Source organism: Dinoponera quadriceps, unplaced genomic scaffold (genome assembly GCF_001313825.1).
Source record: "Dinoponera quadriceps isolate SergipeBrazil2010 unplaced genomic scaffold, ASM131382v1 scaffold4498, whole genome shotgun sequence".
NCBI classification, from domain to species: domain Eukaryota; kingdom Metazoa; phylum Arthropoda; class Insecta; order Hymenoptera; family Formicidae; genus Dinoponera; species Dinoponera quadriceps.
The window spans coordinates 53,383-72,378 of NW_014558471.1; the positions used below are offsets into that span (position 1 = coordinate 53,383).

Below are 18,996 nucleotides of genomic sequence, written 5' to 3' on the forward strand. Positions count from 1 at the left end.
GTCGCTGGTACAACCCCCGATCCGAGAAGGGAAGCCGTCAACCCGCGCGGAGTGCCCGTCGTGGTACACCTGGGCGAACCCAGATTTCCCCCGATTTGCGAACGAGGCAGATTTACTTCCGCCCACCGGCTAGAAAAATGGCGCGGCTTTACCGCGGAGATCGTCGGCGGCAGTCACGCTGCCGCACCGCGTCGCCTTTATCGTCCGCGACGACGAACTCGGAGAGACGAAGCGAGGCTATTACCCGACTTCCGGCGCGCGAGAACCTCGAGGTGTCTGATTACTTCCGACAGCACCCCGTTTCCCGCTGAGAATCTCGTCGTCATCGTTGTCGTCGTCGCCGCCAGCTCTCTCGCGCGACGTTTATCGCGTTCTCTCTTTTTTTTATTATTAGCGGGTACATCGGCGAAGGCGGTATTACTGTGCAATAGTGGTGATAAGCGGTACAACGCGCGAACTTGGTAACAATAGCACCGGCAATGATCGTAAGATCTCGATCGATTCCGTTAACGTACGGCGCGGCTATGAGTTCTCTCCGTAGGCAACCGGTGGCTCGATTATATTCACAGCGCTCGCTATCGCGCGCCGTTCTCCACGCTCTTTTTACTCCCGCGGACGGCTAACAAAAAATGGTCGATCCGTTTCGCCGTCGCGCCACGCCGACAAACATTGTATATCTCGTGCGCGAGAAATAACGCACTGTAAACACCGCTGTACCTTTTGTGACGTGGAAAAGAGGCTTTCACGAGACGAATCGCGTCGCGTTCGTATTAATTATTATCGACGGGTAAATTTAACGATTACTTTCTGTGACAATTGAAATTCGCACGATATTCTTAACGATTTTCACGTCACGAGATAATTCGCGACATCGTTCTCTGGTTGATCAATTTGTTCTTAATCGTCTTTTCAAACTCTTCCCAATCTTTTTTGATCCGCAAATTGCATCGTGTATATGTAAATAATGTTTATCAAGTTTTTTTTTACGTAATTCGTGTTTATAAATAATTTTTTACATATTTTTCCACTATTTATTGCGACACGGCAATTGAAAATATACAAACTGCCGGCGCACCAACACGGCGTATATTGCGGCCGGACGCACTACATAAATTAATATGAAGTTTGTGGGGTCACTTTTAAATTTCTGGTCAAGAGAGCTTTCGTTGGGCAACATGAAATTTTAATGACGCGGCACAGATGGTATAATGGTGCAGTGGAACATTAAATTTCTTCAGCGTCCAGTCGAGACTATATATTTCTTTGAAGCAGCATCAGTACTGTAGAATCATATAATGTAGCATGCTGAGCAGAACGACCGATGCTCGTGACACGTTACTATATTACAAGACTCACGCGGTTGATGTTCATTGTGCGTATAAAGAAGACGTATGGCCCATTTGAAACTGCAAAGTTCGCACGCGTTGAATATCAAAGAAATTAGAAATTATTTGCTGTCTATATAATATAACGACACCGCACGTGGAACGGCGCGTCTCAAGTCGTGAACACGATTCCATCTTGTCTATAATATGTCATCACGTAGTTTTAGAATTACGTAATTAAATCGATTCGGATGCTGCGCGTGTGTGTGTGTCGATAATAAATTCCAGTCATTTCGTCCACGATCAACAATAGTTCGCGTGCCCAAAATATTCATTCTTTCGAGATTTTCAGAATTCCGGTGACTAAAATTCCTTGCGAATTCCTCAAGTGTTTTTATATTAAGGTAAAAGGTAAGATAAAAAAAAATACTCTGGAATGGAAAACTGAGACTTCTTTAAGAGGTAAAGACACGGTACGCGTGTTGCTGCACATAGATTCCTCGGGTCCGGATACGTGGCGCGAGATATCGGCAAATCGTCGGAATAAATTCTCCCGACGCTGCCCTTCTCGATCGGCATTATCCGCTGGTTTCTTCCGACAGTGGCTGTTGGTCCCTCTGCCAGTGGCTCCGAAAAATCCTAACCAGGATTTACGCCGGGAGGTTTCTCAGGCTACAAAGCTTCCCCGTTGGGGGCGGCGTGCACACACAGCCGGGCCTTTTGCGCGCCCTATTCTTTGCCTTAGAAAACGCGTTTGCCCACGCGGGTTCGGTATACCCAAAGGCACGATTATTTCTCGTGAAACGCTTTCACATTTCCTGGGGCGAATTGGCGTCGGCGCGGTTAGCACGAGCAATACGACGTAACGGGAATAACCAATTAACGACACGGGGGTCGATGGGTCATTCTGTGAAAACGAGGGAAGAACGAATGGGACTACGTCGCGTCGGTCGAGAGGCGCGCTGTTTGCTACGCGACGATCGAGCGAAAACATATCCTTTTCACACCGTTTTCCAGTCAGTAAATTTTATACACAGAATATGTCGGACATATCAGACACGTTTTGTCCGCTGCAGATACTTGATCGAATCTGCCATTTTATTTTTTTATAATAATGACGTTAAGGATGGATTTCGCTCTTGATTATACTTTCTCAAGCTACTTACGAATTAAAAAATATATATAACACAGATTAAACTTTAATATTATATATATATATCCTTTCTCCATTAAAAGTTCTCGGATAATTAAGTTTAACATCATCGTTCGTACGGAGGTAGGGCCGAACTTAAAAGATAAATAGAGAATAAAGAGCTTTATATCGCCCATTTAGATTTCTAAGGTTTAATTGGTCGGAATCCCCTATTTCTGAATCCCCGAGCTATATTAACGCCTCATCGCTCAAACAAACGGCATTCTTCTTAGTTCGGCCTCCTCTATCTGCAGTCGGGAGAAAGTACGTGCGATGCCCGGGGCAGTCCGTATATACGCATACAGGTGGAGCGCGTCCGCTCTACGGCAGGTGTTGATTGCGCTTACGGCAACAGAAGGGAGAAACCCGGAGGCCGGTTTCGCGCGGGTATTGTGCCTGCGAGGAGACGGTAATGGCCCTTTAACCTGTAACCCCAAGTAATTACGGAGTTAACCGATGCAAATTACAATAATTTGCGCCAAGGAAGTGGCTGCCCTTACCCACCCGCCTTAACCCCATCCCGGGCCTCACTTTCCAACCCCGCGCGGCCGGTCATTCGTTTCGGCGCTAGTCGTTAAGCAAGTCGCTTCCGACGCGGTTGAACCGTTATCTGTATTTTTTATGTCGCTTAAAGCTTTACTCATTGTTCACGCGCGAATAGAAGTGCGCGACACGAGCGATCGTCGCGAATATGTTCACCGTATTTTTATCATATTTCATGCCGTGGAGGACCGCGCGCGCCTTCGTTGTGTTTGACGTCGTTATCACGTTGGTGATACGGGGAAACGTTTATTGACTGCCGACTCTTTTTCGTCGCTCCGTCGCGTAAGTGGCGAGATACGTTACTTAAGAGTGCGCGGAATTGTTTAGAGCGCGAGAGAGTGCCGCACGAAACTTTCGTCGACTTGTCGTTTCGCCTCCGGGAAGGCCTGTCGATCGCGACGGGCTTCGTGACATGCCGGCAGGTTCACCAGATTTATTTTTACCCTCCTGAGCGAATGAAGACGTAAAATGGATAGTGTAATAATACATATTTCAATGTACTCCGTATACTCCCCTCGTGCATAGCGTGTCAATGTAATAATTATGTACATGCGAGAACCGCAATCGAGATACGATATGGCCACGACTTCTTGATGTCTATCGCGATAAAAATAGCCGGAATAACACGGACGTTAATCGTAAAATACTACGGTAGTAACCGTACGCTAACCGTCGAGTGAAGGTGAGAGAGGGGGAGAGAGAGAGAGAGAGAGAGAGAGCGATCGCGGAAATAATTTATCGGAGCGATAAGGATGCATTTAATAGCCGGTATCTCAGCGTGCGGCGCGCGAGCGTTGTGGTGTGTATATTTTATAGAAATTTAATACCTCACGTATGCGCATGAGCGCGAACGGGCGTTTTCGTGCTTACGATACGCTCGACCGCAATTGATACCGTTTGTACGTATTCCACGCTCAATTATTTCTACCTCTGACAATCGGTCGTTTCGTTGCATCACGCACGCTCGTGGGTATCTCGGGTATAACGCGCGAGCAGAGATTCTATTCCGATAACGCGTCTTTAAAGACGATAATTCGCGAGCCTGTCTCCTCGCGAATGGCGCATTCGCGTGGATGCGATACGCGCCTTCTGAAACAATGGCCCAATACATCTGCCCCGTTTGCGGAGATACTTTTCTGCCGTTTCCCGCTGGTTACTTAGCATGCGCGGTATCACGCTCGCTCATACATACCGTAATAAATCGCGTTTTATAGCCGGCGCGTATGTGGCGCGCGATATAGCTTCCAGCGACGCACCGATACGCGAAAAATGTTTGCTAAATAGTTTGTTAGATCGATAGTAATGCCGACGCGAGCGAGCGGGATATAACCGGACTGCGCGGAAAGAATTTATACATTTCTCCATTCGGATTCCGCCGCGTATCGCTCGACGTTGTTGTATGGCATTGATAATTCTACAATAGTCGCGATCGTTGAACCCGTCCTTCCCTCAATCCTCTCTTGCGGCCTACAAGTACATACATGGTCCGCGAGGGAAGTTGGGGAATTCATGATCAATTCGAAGCTCCTGCCGCGCGAAGCATACCACCACCCACTGAGAAAGTCCGATTCTGCTCATTGCTATGTGCGCTATTTATCAGCAATTATGAGCAGTTAGCGATTATTGGGGGGACAAAAGTGCTTAATTACGCGCAACCTGGCGTTGGATCGCATCGAACTCGGGTGACAACAATTTGAAAGATCGTTTTTGCCTGCGTCGACGATTCCTACGTCAATTCTCCTTTTGTGCGCGTCCCGACGAGGTAGGCGACAGAAAATGACATCACGTTTGATATGCGGCACGTACAGCGCACGGCACGACGCGGCGCGATGCGACGCGACGACGCGCCTGCTGGAAGCAAAGTTTTCCGATGGCATGTGTCGAGAGGCAGGTCGGTCCCTATGGTTATGCAAAGGGTCGTCGTCGTGGGCGAAGGGGAAGACCTCGGTCGCGTTATGACAAATGACAAACCCGTCAAGAATAGGGGATCGGCGACGAGGGGTGAAACTGGGGTCGGGGCAGGTCGGAGAAGGGCGTTCTCGCTAGCGCACGCAGGATGCGCCCCGAACGTATCCGATGTTGTTTAAACTTTGCGGTTTACCTGCCCGCTGAACTTTACGCTCACCGGTGCAGCGGTGGACCAAAAGCGGCGGGACGGAAGGGAGGAGAGTAAAAGGGGATGCGCCGGGTCAACGGAGGTAATTAGCGTACACGTTGGAATATAAATCATGCCGGAAGGGGGCCGCGAGGCACCGGCAGACCGTTTATTAATTTGTAATTGCGAGCCCTCGACGTACAGCTTTCCGAAAATTGCAGGTCTTGCCGCGGCTCATTGCTACTACGGAGATTTAGCGCTAACTAGATACTTTCTTCCGGTCCACGGTTGTCTTCGTGCTTGTGTGCGTGTTGTGTGTAATATCGAAGCAACCGTCGGGCTCTCCTATGTTGCTGCTTTCGCACGGTTCCGTAGGGGCCTTTGTGGTTACCCGTCGATCTCGTTCCCATGTCGTGCACGCCGCGCGCTACATCATCGACGGCGTTTAACCGAGTCGTTCAAACGTGACGACTTTCGTGCTTCCTGATTGTTACATTCGACACGCCGGTGCCCAACGATGAGACGAAGGGAAAGATTGCGGATGGAACCGCAACAATCGCCGATTATAACTCCCCCCTTTTGTTAATTGCACTGCGCTCGAAACGCGTGTGTAAACCGGTTGATCAAGGAAACATGTGCTACCGAATGCATATTTGAATGTCGTAACGCGCAATTATAGAGTACGAGGGCGGTCCGATAAGTACTTAGCCTACAAAAGAAAAACGAAAATTTCGGAAAAGTGGCGATTTATTTCTCAACATAGTCTCCTTTCAGCTCGATACACTTGACCCAGCGATGCTCCAACTTCTTTAACCCATCTGAAAAATACGTTTTCTCGAAGTCTGCAAAGGCCTCCGTGGCGGCGATGACCTCCTCATTCGACTCAAATTTCTGCCCGGCGAGTGACTTTTTCAAGTTTGGAAACAAAAAAAGTCGCACGGGGCCAAATCTGGAGAATACGGTGGATGGGGCAGCAGTTCGTAGTCCAATTCGACCAATTTGGCCGAATGAGGAGGTCATCGCCGCCACGGAGGCCTACTTTGCAGACTTCGAGAAAACGTATTTTTCAGATGGGTTAAAGAAGTTGGAGCATCGCTGGTATCGAGCTAAAAGGAGACTATGTTGAGAAATAAATCGCCATTTTTCCAAAATTTTCGTTTTTCTTTTGTAGGCTAAGTACTTATCGGACTGCCCTCGTATATCTCGGTGGCACGTCTGTTTAGCGTAATGTGAATGCTCGATAAACTCAAAATTAATTTCGCTTTGTCCGCTTCAGTTTTCATTATTTTCTTCAAACGATCGTTCGATTACCCTTCGCCGTTATTTCAACGTCGCGTTTACACGTTTCTTCATCGCAATACTTTATCTACCGGCGCTTTATCTTCGTGTCGCGGTAATATCTCTCTCACGTACCGTGATATTTTTTCTCCACGTGTTAAATCACACGTTAATCACGCGTTATCTATTCCGCAAGATTTTTGCTCAGACGGAGTGCCATTAATACACCCGTAATGACATTCGCATGTCAATACGGGCATCCCCATAACAGTAGAGCCTACACAATATAGCTTATGCTTCGCTCGAAACGTGCGACTCAATAACGCCAATTAGCCGCTGACGTCATGTAATTAATTGCGTCCCGTGTATGCAGCACGTCTAAGGCGCACTGCCATAGACGTTCGAGAGAGGGAACGTCGAAAAGGTGGATATTAATTTCCACGTGAGAGTCGAACGGTAGAAAGCAGCCTCGCGAACGCGTTGGGTCTTATCGTCCCCTTATCGTGCACGACCATTCGAGCAAACGAGGGTCCGCGATGAGTTTTGGAAACGAGGTCGTGCCAGGAGAACGCTATTAGCCCATCTGTCTTCCTTGCTAATGATTGCACGACCACGTGACGCTGCGCAGTTTCGACACCGGGCCAACCTTGCACCGACCTACTCATCGTTTATTTCCGGAATCGACGGGCTTCTCTCTCTCTCTCTCGGATGTCGATCCATCTGATAGAATTAATAGACATCGGAATCGGGCAAACTTTGCCACTTACCGGCCGAGGGCTCCGCGATCGGTTCCCCGTGTTTCTTCCCGCGGCTTCTTCGCCCGTTATATAATCTATCAGCTTTCCACACGACGGCTCTGACCTGCCTTAAGTCCCCTACGTGGAAGCCTCACCCCTTCTGCGCGAAGACGACCTACCATAATTTATCGGTCCACGTGATGGAACCTAGACGGAGGAGTTTCCATCTATCATTATCGTGAAACGAAGCCGTCTCTTTCATGCCTTCGTTCACCTTCCTCGTCCGATCTCTCTCACCTACGCGCAAGAAAGCACCTCTCGTCGCTGTCTCTTGGCATCGATCTCGCCGCTTCGTTCTCAATGTGCTCACGCGCGCGCAAACCGTTCGTCGTTCTGTGCTCGCTGATATTCTTTGAGGAGAGAATGTCCCGCGTTTGCTCGCGGTCACTTTCAGCCTACGCGGAGCGCGTAGAACGGAAAAGTTTCGCGTACGCTGGCGGAATAGTTTCTATTTATATTTCGTAATGAGCGCTACGATGCAGGTTTGATGATACGTGCAAACAAAGTGGGATGACTAGGTGGGTAGAACACATACGTTGCATGAACCTACGTTCGCGAAAATTGAAGCTCCGTTCGTGCACGCGTGCAGAAAGGTTGTTTGCTCAAAATACCGGGAGATTAGAGAATTTCGCCGATTCATTTCAGAAACTATATGGTAAAAAATATTTTGTACTTGTGTTCAAACTGGTCCTTGTTAAAACTTTATGTTAAATTTTTAATGTGTGTAAATTTAATATATTGTGTTATCTCAATATAGTTTGTGTTGAGTCAATATTCAACATAAGTAAGTATTCAAATAACATCTTTTATACTTCAGTGTCGATTGACATATTATGGACCGTTTGCGACATGTGAATGTGTTAAATTTGACACAAAATTTGTTACCGCGTAATACGCAACGCATAAAAGTATATCGATGCGAAGAGCAGTTTTTCGAAAGGATTAGATTCAGTTTTGTCAACTCGACTCCTTGATCTCCCTCTTTTTCTTTTTTATTTGTCAACGAAAGAGAGATTAATATCGCTTTATCTTCGATATTAATATTAATATTGACCGTTATCGGAGCGGCAAACTGGTACGTTGTACCATCGGTAGCGTACCGATATATACGCATGACGTACTCCGGCGAATCACCATTACGTTATTACCGCGGCGAAACACATCCCTATCGAGGTCTCTATTGAGAAATTAGGAAACATGCGGGTGAATGGATGACGACCCGTGATTAGCCGGCGGTCGTGCACATAGAAACGTCGTGAAATGTCCTTCCACCGGCGCACCGTAATTATCGAGGGTTCACGCTAAGGTGGTAAACGATGTCGATTGCCACCGGGCTTCGACCAACAGTTATGTCGATAACGACAGTTTGAGCGTCGTTCCGTCGCCCGCTAAGAACGCGTCGCGCCGCGTTGTGCCTCTCCGCTCCGCGACCTACGATAACGCAATGGGATCGAGAAATTTAATTAAGGACCAGCATAATTTCTCGCTGGCTCTCGTACCGCGTTAACGACCACCTCTCGCGCAGCACTTTTGCCCCTTTTATTATTTGTCGCCGTATCAGCGCAAACGACTCGACGAAAGTGTCGCCAGCAGCGACGACGACGACGACGACGTTTTCCACTTCGCCCAGACTTCATCGAGGCGCGTCTAACCGGCTCTAAAATCGCTCGCGCCCTTAATTTCGTTACCGGCACTCTCTCGTCACGTTATGTCGCGATAACCGTGGGTCACCCGGTTTAATGACTCGCCGGCTATCGTTAAAGCGTCATCGTCTCGTGATATCCGGTTCCCCACCACTTCACCGATGCATTTCCCTCACCGGAGGAGTCAGATATCCTCGCCCGTGAGGCGACCGATATCGTTCCTGCTGGTCGTTGTTCCCGGTAACGATACGCGAGCGCGAGGAGTCGTCGTTTCGACTCGCAGCTGTGGATAGATTCTTCAATGACGACGCTTTACTTTGAATGCGCGCGTATGACTAATATACAAGAAAGAGGGATAGAGAGGGAGTAGTCTTGTTGTACGAAAGTACTTGTAATGCCCGTGCGCACCGTGAATGATAACGTTCGTCTGCGAAATTGTAACGAATAAAGGGCACTTCGCTCAGACAATGCCGGTGCGTGTATCCCAGCATGATGCGGAGAATTTACGATATGTTACTATTGTTATCCTCGTGCGCGAGAACCCGGCTGGAAAATATCCCGCTTATAGAGATGCATCGTTCATCTCAATCGTCGGCTTACCGTATGTTAAGTAGCCGCTTCCACTTGGGCGAATACGCTTTGCATCCAAATGCACTTCCCATTTCTTCGTTTAGTGTCACTTAGCACTCGTGCTCCGCGTATGACTCATCACAAGGACGCTATCGTTCGTTCTTCATTTTCTCCCGCCGTACTTTCCCTCGAATCTTTGCATCGTGCGTCAGGTCTGACACGGATACATTAATCGCCAGTGCCACCGCGCGTAACATGCCTTTACATAATTTTAGCAGCGTGGTAATTGCGATAGCTGCAACGCTGAAACGGCGTCCACGCATGACACATGTGCATTAAGTTACATTGCAATTTCTCGCTAATGCACCCGGCTGATAATCGCCGGCATTTCGCGTTATCGTGGCCACTCGTTCGGATTTCCCGGTACGGCGGTATACTTAGATCACTCGTCCGAGATAACCCCTATCGATTAGACGCCCAACTATTTTACCGCGTTTTACTTCAACATCTGTGCGGCGTGACGTGGCTGATAGATAGCGTTTGTCTTGGCATTAGGGTAATTGTGAAATCGATTGTGGTTGTTTTACACAGTGTGCGATCGCGCATACGCCCCATTTCGCTAATAAAATTTTTTAGCGGCCGTATAAAAGGGCAGGGCGGTGCACGTCGCAAAGGGGAACTTGTACTCGACTCCGTGCTTACCGTTGTGAATCTCGTAACTATAAAACACTGTGCATTATCCCTGATAGATTTCTCAGAAATGACGACCTGTGTTAAAAGTCAAGTTTTTATTTGATTATTTATACTCATGCTTTCTCGCTACGCGTATTATGTCTATTTCTATGGCGGGCTTTCTCATCTGAAATAGCCTGGGATAATGTACGAGAGGTAGCTTACATAATACGAAGGGATTAACGAACGTCTCTGCTTCCTCAGAGGTATAATTGAACCGAAAGATCGCCCGATTACCGTTACGTTTCCTTCGTGGCTCGTTTGATGTCGATAACTTTAATAACTGTGCAATGTTTAGTGAGGACGTTACGTTTGGATAGGTCATCGAAATTAATGCCGGCTTTCCATTATGCTCCTCGAGATTAGTTTCTCTCCAGTTCAACCTGAACGTGACGTAAGCACGGGCAGCGCATTACGAAAGGTTATTCGCGGTTAAGCCTCGCTTATCAACGGGCAAGAAGGGATGATGTGCAGGCGTTGATTTACGATCACGCGTGCGACCTTTCAGGCGTGACTCGGAGAGAGGAAGAAAGTTGTTGCGTTCTATGATCAAGTGCCTAGGGGTCGTGCGTACAGCGACGCAGGTGCGGGGTAACAGCTTGCTCGCTTCTTAGGTACACTGGACAGATGCTACAGGTATGCAGCCGGCTGCCTCATCACAGACTACCACTATGCTTCTTGACTGCATCATACTCGGGAATTACTTTCCCAAACTGGCGCTTATTCGTCTTTTTGTTCACCGCGAACAGAACTTTCTTCCGGCAACATTTCGTCCGCTCAAAACTAATCAAACAATACAAGATTGCTACCGTTATGAAAAGAAAGTTATTTACCTATTGTTATTTAATATTTGCTTACCGCATATACTCTGTCCGGAGTTGAGTCAAGTACATAGTTAATACGTTGTTTATTAAAATTAAAAATAAAGATACAATGTAGTGAAATATGGAAATCGAATATTAAATAATTTTGAAATATATTTCTGGAAAATTAAAAAAAATTAATGAAGCAAAATTTCAACTCGGGATGTCACTGCGGCTGAGCGAGTCGAGCGGCACGGATGGATAATCCGCCTCTCTATCTTATCCGTGCACGAAGTCGCGGCCGACGTTCGTCTGCTTTCATACTGCATGGTGGTCGATAGTTTCTTCTTTGAAGCGTATGCGTGTCGAGACCTCGTTTCCGAAGCGCGTTGATCCTCCGCGGAGCCGTTCAAGGTCGCGTGAAAAGAGAGACCGGAGACGAGATCGTGTCGCCCACCAAGGCTGCGCCAAGGCGATACAAATGGCCGTTCTTCTTTCAATATCCGAGTCACTTAATCGGAACAGATCGACAAAGTGCAATCAGCCGTTTGACGTTCGTGACCAATGGTATTCTTTCTTCGACCATACAAGGTGCGGAGTTTCCATATGGAAGAAAAAACCTTGAACGGAGCCCTCTTTTATAGATAGTGTGTCCGCGATATTTGTTATTTTGCGTGTATCAATCTAGCATCGTAAATCCGCGAACATGAAAGTATCGAAAAATTATCGGCGAAGAACGATCGTTTGTCGTTGATGTTTCAAACAGTTTTGTCACACTTTTATCGCAATATTTAAACACGGACGAAAGCGACAAGCGCAAAATTTGAATCATAGATTTAATCTTTATTTAGTTTCATTGAGAAAAATTCAGCTGCGAGCATGAGTCTTTCTTAATAACACAACGTATAGATTTATATTGAGCGTAAAATTTTCACTCACTCGTACGTTGATCATATATATTTCCTCTGCGTGAGGCATTCTTCTTTAAATCGCGCCTAATGTTCCATCGTTCCATCTCCGGAGAACAGTACTCTCTCCACAAGGCAATTTTGCCTTTCTCGAAAATATTCATGGCGCCAAATGTTATGTCATTCTATCTCACTACACACATCGTTTTATGTTGTAATTTCCATAATTGAATTAACCTTCGCGAAAGATAAGCGAATCCGCTTATCCGTTTTTTTTTCTCCCTTTATATTGTAGCTACCATCTGTAATATCGCATATTCCCGTTCTATCATATCCACACATTTCTTGCTATATTCTCCGTTAAATTATTCTTTTAGTAATTTTTACAATTTAATAATTCCTAATAGTTCATTACTATTAATTATATTTCAACGCATTTGTTCGCAAGTTTTATTTTATCTCTCGAAGAGAGAAACGTAAAAGTGCAAAAAATTCGAAAGTACGAAATATTAAGGTCATCGCACATAAAAACTCCGATCACCGGGGCGAACGTTACACTTAATCTCAATTGGCTGCATCATCATCATCATTTTCATCCTTATTGCAATCTCATTAATAGCCGCCAGGTGTCGTGCGACAAAAACAGTATAAGTCTTACGCCGAGCAGGTGAGAACGAAACACTGCAAGATCCTTTCAAGGGGCCGCACGTGCGTAAGTGTTCGGGATGAACAGCATCTCATTGCGGTTCTCGAAAACACCTGAGTCGTGAAACCGTCAGTCAGGTGCATTAGTCACGTCTAGAAGGAATGCCGCAAGCAATGACCGAGTAATCTCAAATCTGCCTTTGTTCCCCGACATGCTCTTTGTTCAGAGTAAACCGATACAGTCCGTCTGCAATGTCTCGCTGCCAGTCAATATGATGACAATATTATTTTTCGATATATCGTAGAACAAAGATATGATAATGTGACACTGTTATCTTTTATTCGGAATTTCTCACGCAAGAGAGGAGAAAAAGAGAGAGAGAGGAAACGATGCTCGATACAACGCAGAGATTAAATATTTTTACATCATATGCAAATCGCTCTTATAATACGCGAGGATTCATCAATTGAGTCCAATTCAATATTCGGGATGAGCATACTTTTTCCTTAATTAACGTTGCTTCGTTCTTTACGTTAGAGAGCTCGGAGCAAAAACTTTCTTCGCGGGCATTAAAAATTTCACGCCTGAATGCGCTCTCCACGAACACTTGCCGAGTTTATCCAACGGGAAGAACTGTTACGAGAAATGCGCGAGCATTAGTTTATAATGTGGCGCGGTGATTTGTGCCGTTTCGCGAGCGAAATTCTTTCCGTCGAAGGCTGCAAACGACGTGCTGCGCGCTGGCAAAACGCAGGCGCGATTGTGAATGTCGGAAAGAATCGCCGAGGGCGAGAAAATTTCAACTGCGCGAAATACAACTTCTAACGATGTATTTGCGAGCCGGGCCAGCGCGCGCACAGTCTCTCTCTCCCGTGTACAGACTGACCCGTTTCCCTACGGCTGAAAACTTCACCGCCGAGCGCGATGCAAAGTTGCCGTCTTACAATAGCACGTTGCTCCCCGGCATTTGAATAAAGACCAGGATTAAAGCCCGACCTTAATTCCGAACTGCAACCAGGACGAAGTCACGGAGGACGACCGCTCGCTCGCTCCGCCACAAAGAGGAGGAGGCTCGCTCGTTCGCTTGTGCGCGCGATTCGCTGCGCTTCGGGCGCACGAGCCCGCGCACGTAATAATTAAAATTCGCGAATCATACTTATTAAAATTAATGCCGGCGCATTACAACAAAGTATACAACCTCGTTCGGCCGGTGTGTGTTACTTTACGTTACTTCATGACTCGCGCGCACCGTATAATTTTTCCGTTCCGTTCCTCTGCTCTTTTTATTCGCGATCCCCCCTTGATGCAGAGGCGGATTGCGTGCCGCGAGGATAGTTAGAGGGTTAAGGGACTTTACTCGCCGGGAGGAGACCGACGAAGAGAGCGAGGCTAAGACACGTACATAAGGAATATGCACGAGTGTAGGAGGCGAGAGGGACCTCTCGTGCGAGAGCCTGAGGGACCACGTCGGATCACACTAATTAAATCATACCCGGTGCCACCGTAATGCTAAGCTCTCCCACGTATCGTGTGTGTATGCGCGCGCTCGTTCGGCGCGTTTGATACGTTCCTATCTGTTCGGTATTTTATCGGCGTACGAATTTGTAAACATGTCTCACCGCGACAGATAGAAGTTACCCGGCAAGTAATGTCCCATCGGAAATTGTTCGGCTATCATTACGGCCGCAGTAAGACAGGCAAGTTTATTGAACAGCCTTCGAAGGCCTGAAATTACCATCGTCATCGACGAGAGAAGCGGTCAAAAAGGAAGAAGGGGGTGGCGGGGAGGGGAGGGAGTATACTTTATTCGTCGCCGCGTCCATGCGTTCGTCGTTCTGACTTTTTTAATTAAAACGTCGCTGCAGGTAGCGGTTGAACGACCCGTGCATCCGCTCTCACCCGTATCCTCCGGTCCGCCTTTTTCCCCCGGGCGTTGCAGTTGGCTAAAATCGAGTAACCCAAATTAATTAGTTTTAATAATTCATGAATCACGTTTGACTCGCGTTTGCTTGCGAGCGAGTGTGCGCGAGTGAGCGTTTGCTTCGTTTCTACGAGTAAATAACGCGCGGACCGTGGTACCGGAACATTTTTCTCTTGATTAAGCATTCATATCGCAAAGCGAATGATGCTCACTTTCCTCTGTCTCTTCGTTCTCTTCCTTTCTCTCTCTCTCTCTCTCTCTCTCTCGCATGGCTCTCTGGATCTGCGTTTTCATTCCTTCTCGCACACACACACTCTCCCCCCCCCCATCCCCGTCTTCTCTCGCTTCACGCTGCCTCGCTCGCTCTATAAGCGCGTTTAACATTGGTACTCTTCTGGCGTCGAGTTTTAATGGGATCGGAGTCGCGGACGATCTCGACGAGCAAGGTAACATGGGAAAAACTAATCTCTTGAAAATCCTACTGCAGTGTAGTGCGAGAATTACGCGGTCAACGAAGCGTGCCGAACGCGCACTCCACTCGTATTTCCATTCAACGCCGGAGCGCCAGTTCCAATTACGGACGCAATTGCACGCGCCAATTCGCGTTAAAGGGACTCTCGTCTCTCGCCAAATCGACGATGTAATCAAGATGTATCCGTTCCTGGACACTTCTCTTCGAGAACTCTCGAGAACAAACGAGACACGTATCGACGCGCGTATCTCTATGCTCTAATATCGAACGTCGCTTTATTCGACGTCGCAATATGGGGCGATCGAGGTTAATCGAGATCCTGAATGCGATGTCTCACTCCATTGTGTAAAGGGAAAGAAATCTTTGGCGCCTTAACAGGCAATAATATGAATATTTACCTGAATATTTACTAGTATAAGTTTAAGATAGGATCGACACACGCGTAAAAATGCGCATGCGAAATGCGTAGACGGATATCGCCGAGACATTAATTTTCTCGCGGAGAAAAAAGAACGTAATATATATCCACGTTTCTACGATACGCACGAACAGTACTTTCCGTGAATACGTACTCGACGTGAAAAGACACGCGCGTCCTTCGGCCTTATCCCGAAATATCAACGTCACGAGACGAAACTTAGGCACACACATTGGTACCGAAGACTCGAGGCAGTCGCGATATATCGTTTAGCACGGGCCGCGGTCTGCGACGCGGACGTGTACGTGCGTATACGTACAGCCGAGAATGTCAAGACGCGACGGTATGCGCGAGGCATCGGGGGATTCGGTGACCTGGCGAAATGTCTGCCGTCAGCGACGTGCGCGAGGAACGCGCAAGAAAACGTGCGGTGAACCGAGTGCAGAAAGCTGAATATATAGGACGAGGGAGAGAAAGATATATGTGTGGAACGAAGACGATACGCGGAGAGACTATAATATGATAAAGGTGAAAGAATAGAAAGCGAATGGAAGGACGACGCGCGTGCAGAAACGTCTAAGAATGGGTAGGATGTGCGCGAAGAAAGTTGTCCGGAGATTACAGGGAATTTCTTCAAGGTTTCCGGTGCGATTAGGTAGAAGTAGTTTTTTCTCAGATACTCGGAACGTCCGATGATCGCGCAGAGATGATCACCAGTTCAATTCGTCGGGAAACGAGAATCGTCTCAGAGACATTCGGTTTCACACGTCGTCGTTGATTCTCGCAAAGTGCGACACGTTTCTATCATCGAATACCGATATTCACCGTTGCGGTACTATCATCAATTTTTATGCTCCGCGACGTGAACTAATTGCTGCGAGGAGACACGCTTTCACGCATCGCTGCCGAAAGACGATCGATCCTGCGATGGCTCGTTCCGTCTCTCGCCGTCCGGGCTCGCTTCGCTGGAATGCCCCGTGCAGGAACGTCCAAGGCGCAATATTGTTTCTTTCGACGTTTTAATTGCCTTCCAGATGCCCGGCAGCCAATCTGCGGTGGAATCCACGGCCCGTCCACCGTCGTGCCATCGGCGGTAACATCCCCGGCCACGGTATCTGGCCGCGCCAAATTCCACCTGCAAACTCGTCTCACTCGATACACGTGGCTCGACCGCGTTCGTCCCGCTTATCCCTAAGCGGCTCTTTAATTGGTCGAGGGACTCCTTTGTAATCCGGCGCGCACTTCCTTGTGGAACTCGCCAGTCGTTTCGACACGAGCGTTCCCCCTTCGCTCCGGTTTCTTTCCTACCAGCGTCCTCCTCCTCCTTTTCCTCGTCGTCGTGCACCAGCTCCCTTTCGCTGCTCGGATGTGCACGGTATGTGAGCGGGAGAGACCGCGTGAGAAAGCGCGATCCTGTGACGCCGCGTTAGCGCAGCGAACTTTGAGTATGGTACCGTGTAGTAGTAGCTTCTATTACGGCTGATGCGATTCCGTTATATTTCTCAACCCTCTCGAAAGTTTGGGAAGTCGTTCGCGTCAGCACCGGTTGCCCCGTTGAAAGTCGGCTGAGGGAGATAATTAGCGTAAGCTGCGAAAGTCGTAAAGAAGCCGCGCGCCCGGCTTTTGGCCGACGAATCTTCCGCGGTTTTTGCGGTGTCTCGATCGAATCTGCATAATTTTATTACTTGGACTTTTTCCTGCGGGATCCCCGGGGCGGGCGGTTGTTTATGAATACAATATAATCCAATGGTGCATATTCGAGCGGAATATAACGAGGTGTATTAAAGAGGAGGATACATTCGAACTTCTCTCAGCGTTGCCCTATGTGTGTGTGCAAGTCTGAGCCGTAGACATTCCGTGGGAATTCATGAAAGAAACCGTAGTACGACCACTGATTGACACGAAGAATACTCGCGCTATATATGTTCTCTCTTGCAATATATCAAAGCAAAGAGATCGCCGCTCTCCTCGGCTCGAGCAATGTTTCCTTATCGTGTCGAACGCCAGCGTCACGGGCAACTTATTCGCTCGATAGCGACGGCGGGTTTCTCCAGAAACCGGCGTTGCACGTGACGATACGTCGTGCATTTCGACGGTCACGCACCGTCCTTTCGCCGGGTGTCACGCCAACGTTTCGCTCGCCCTTAACTCCCGATCACCTTTTCCTACCAAGGATGAGTAGTCGTCGACATCGTCGTCGTCGCGATTCCTCCTCACGTTCGCGAGCGGTCCAGCCGCAAACCTCTCGTCGGTACGTCGAAGCTTCGGTTCCCTTTGGTCGTTGCACGCGGCGCTCGACTTCGTTGCGAATAAATCACGAGGCCTAAGGAATCTCGCTCGCGATCTCGCCTTAATGCAAACCGTCTCTCGCCCTTCCTCTTGCTCACCCTCCGGCTCTGGTTACTTTCTCCTCTCCGCCTCACCACCGTCTGCCACCGTCCCCGCTTCTCGGCGATTCTCTCTTCTCCTCCTTCTTCTCTTCTCGTCTCTTCTCTCGCGACTCCCGGACGCGTCGTCTATATTTCACCAGTCGGCTGGGAAAGAAAGATAAGGTGCTAATGTCAGATACTATTTCAATATAACTGCGTATTCGTCGTCGTGGTTAGGGAGTCGGCGGGAAAAAACGAGACATCCAGCGACGGAAAGCTCTATGTCGGAGGTTCGGAGTTACCACGCGGTGAACGCGCGCGTTTCTTCGCTACCGTAAATGGGGACGCCGAGGTGGGCGAGCGGAGACGACGATATCAGGTTTTGCGCGCGTACACGCGTATACGCATCGCCGTCGCCTTCTTTCCTTCCTTCTCTCTTGTCCTCCGCCTCTTCTCTTCTTCTTCCTCTTCTCTTCTCCTTCTTTCTCCTCTTCTTTTTCCTTTTCCTTCTTCGCTGCCCCCCTCGAGAGTATTCCCCCCTCGACTCGTTTCTCACGCTCGCCGTGGGTAGGCCGATCGCAACATCGGCCGATTCGGCCCTCCTTGGTATACCTACTCGTATTCCCGATCTACTTCGCTGTGCAAAAGGGGGAGGGGAGAAGGGAGAGCCGGACTTAAGCCCGTTAAATGGAATTAATAAGCTTTACTATGCATGCACCAGCCCGTGAAATACGATACCGGCTGGCGGGCTCGTTAGGACAACGGGGGAAGGCTTTGTGCCTTCAAGGCTAAACGCCCTACCCTCTACATCGGTCGCCATCCCTTCCCGTCTATTCTATCCCCACACATGCCCTTTCTCAGTGCGCACGAATGACCGTAATTTCACCTGTATCGCCTATTAACTTCGATGATCACTCGTCTTATCCGCGTTATTAATACAATTTCTTCCTCATACCTGAATGGTAGCGCGGGGAGAAACCTTACTACCGACTAGTTTTATACGGCGCGGAGGACGCCGCGCGACGACGGATTTAATCGGCGCTCGAATGTGAAATCATTCGCGAGTGGTTTAGCGAAGTGTACGGCGGCTTTGTGCCTTGAAGACTGCGTCAAGGCTGTGCCCTGTAAAAAGTCTTCCCTTGTCGGTTTCTACCTTCTCGTCGTTTTCCAAGCTCGCGCATACCATCCTTTTTCAATGCGCGTACATGGTTGACCGTAATTTCACTCGCGTATTGCTTATTAAAGTTAACGATCGCTTTCCTTATCCGCGTAATTTCTTTCGTT

General features: G+C 48.2%; 1 protein-coding gene across 5 annotated transcripts in view; it reads left to right on the forward strand.

Moving 5' to 3' along the window:
• Positions 1-18,996, forward strand: part of LOC106749846 (SAM and SH3 domain-containing protein 1-like) — a 335,009-nt gene that overhangs the window by 18,543 nt on the left and 297,470 nt on the right. The window lies entirely within an intron of this gene.